This window comes from Sinocyclocheilus grahami, unplaced genomic scaffold, assembly GCF_001515645.1.
Source record: "Sinocyclocheilus grahami isolate Dianchi unplaced genomic scaffold, SAMN03320097.WGS_v1.1 scaffold285.1, whole genome shotgun sequence".
In the NCBI taxonomy this organism is placed as follows: Eukaryota; Metazoa; Chordata; class Actinopteri; order Cypriniformes; family Cyprinidae; genus Sinocyclocheilus; species Sinocyclocheilus grahami.
In genome coordinates, this window is record NW_015505464.1 from 1,581,377 (window position 1) to 1,583,988 (window position 2,612).

Sequence of the window (2,612 nt, forward strand, 5' to 3'; positions counted from 1 at the left end):
TACCAGCTTAATATGGACTTCGAGCTGTGTACTTTCTCCCATGACGCACATGCTGTAACCTTTGTCTTGTACATGTTGCTGTTTCACTGCTGCTTTTACACCTGAAAACATCTTAAGTAGTAAGTGCGGTTCTTCCGGCCATGTCAACTGTATTTATGTCTAGAGGTTATATTACTGTAAATACAACTATTTTGGCTGTCTGTTAAAACTGTCTGTGGCATTGGAGAACGTTAGAAAGCTGTAGACCAGATGTCCAAACACTTTATTCTGAGAAAAGCATTTTAGCTTCATACCATCACCTGCCTATAAGGTCCCCTCTCTGATCTGTGCACATATGGTTATGAGGACTATTTTGTCTTGATTTTTAGCTTATCGTTATTGTTAACTAAAACTAAAACCATGAAAAAAAACTTGTTTCAACTTGTTTGAAATAAAATAAATGTTAACTGAAACAAAATACAATTATTTTATTTCAGCTAGTTCCAAGAATGAGTGTCCAAACAGCTGATAAAAGCATCACAATAATGCACAAGTAATCAACACGTCTCCAGTCCATCAATTAACTTCTTGTGAAACAAAAGGCTGCATGTTTGTAAGAAACAGCTTCATCATTAAGATGTTTTTAACTTCACTCTGTTCCTTCCTGCTAAAATCTGAGTCTTCAATATTGCTTTCTTCAGAAAAGTTATCTCACTGGTATCAGGAGAGAAATATGCATTGATCAAGTGCCATTTACAAGTGAAAACTGTTCTAAACAAATATGTTGGTGGATTTGATGTGAGAGGACACTGGAGTAAGCGTTATGATGGGTTATGGAGTCATATTTTGGCCAGAAGTGATGGTTTAAAGTTAAAATATCTTAATGATGGATTTGTTTGTTACAAACACCCAGCTTTCCACTTCACAAGATGTTAACTGATAGACTGGAGTCAATTACTTATGGATTATTGTGAGGTTTTTATCAGCTGTTTGAACTCTCATTCTGACGGCACTCATTCACTGCAGAGGATCCATTGGTGAGCAAGTGACTTAATGCTAAATCAAATCTGTTCAAATGAAGAAACAAGCTCATCTACATCCTGGATGAGCAAATTTTCTAATTTTTTTGGATGAACTATTCCTCTAATAATTTTCGTTATTACTGGTAACCGTGGTGATACAGAGAATAATGATAGAGTGAGTACAGAGAATCAACACTCACCTTTATATTGCATGTAAAAAGCAATTCCTTGGTATCATTCTCAAACATCTCACACGGCTCAGTAATTTTGAATATATAAGCATATAATAAGCAATAATGTATTCATATTGCTCTCTTGTTCCTTTCTTCGATCCTTCTTTCAGGGAGGAGATGTTTCACCCACACATAAGGGGATTTACACCTCTTAATTTTGTTGGTGTTACAGCTGCAGCTGAAAAGAAGCTTTGGAGAGCTCAGATTTTCAGATTGTTTAATCTTTTAAGCATGGCTTTGTTGAGTCAACATGAATTCTGTAGTCAAAGCTTTTCTTGGTTTCCCTTCATTATTCACCATCCTGTAAGCGCTGAGCAGTGAAGCAGATGGCATTTTATGTTCTCATTTTTTCTTCTGATTGTTTCAACAGCTGAACCTGGAGAGGAGAGGTAGAGTTACACTGCAGTCTGGGAGGCCCAAACACCTCACGCCCACCTTGAAATGTATGTGGTGATAAATGAACAGTAAAAAGACAACTTTATACATTGTAGTTGTATAAAGCATACAGTGGAATTTCAAAAATAGTAGAAATGCCTCTAGTTTGTATTTTTATAATTTAGTTTTATGTTTCTCATTACTAATTAGACTGTCAGAACAACAATGTGAATTTAAAAAAAGTAATGAATAAATAACCTTTTAAACTTCACCGTTTGTACAGAGGAGTTTGCGCAAATGTACTTATATTAATAGACAGAATCTTTTGTATTATTTAATTTATTTATTTAAACCCTGGACATTTCTGTTTATTTAGATTTAAATAATAAAAAAAGAGATCCTACATATTCAGTGTGATCTGCTTGGGCAACTTGATTCCAAATATTTTGTAAATGTGCATTAACATTATTTTTCTTTATATTACAACAAAAGGGATGTAAATATCATTTAATAACTATTATTCATAAAGGCACAATTTTACTTACCTCAAAGTAGTCTTCTTAAAAGCAACTAGTAGATGTTTTTGTCTTCAATTGCTTGTTTTTGAAAGGCTGTTAGTTTGATAAAGTTCTAGTGTTGTAGACCAGACATCTGTGTGCTTTTATTTCTTCTGAAGCAGACAGAGGTATTTTCCCATCTATTTCTTCCTCTCTTTTTTATAAAATCTCAGTAAATCTCCATGCAAATAACAACCACATAATCAGTAAAATCCCTTGATGGGGCTCCAAAGAGCCGAACAGGCATGCATTCAACTATTTCACTGCTTCATCGAGGAGACGCCCCATTTCAAAGAAGAAATCACCTAATTCATTCTGACATAACTTATGTTTTAAGCTCTCTTCCGTAGCCATTGGTGTGTGTGATTTGTTTGGATCTGCGTGATTAGGAACAGTGATTCAATCACAAAAAATGTTTGGTTTGACATGCCCAAATGGCGTGTTTT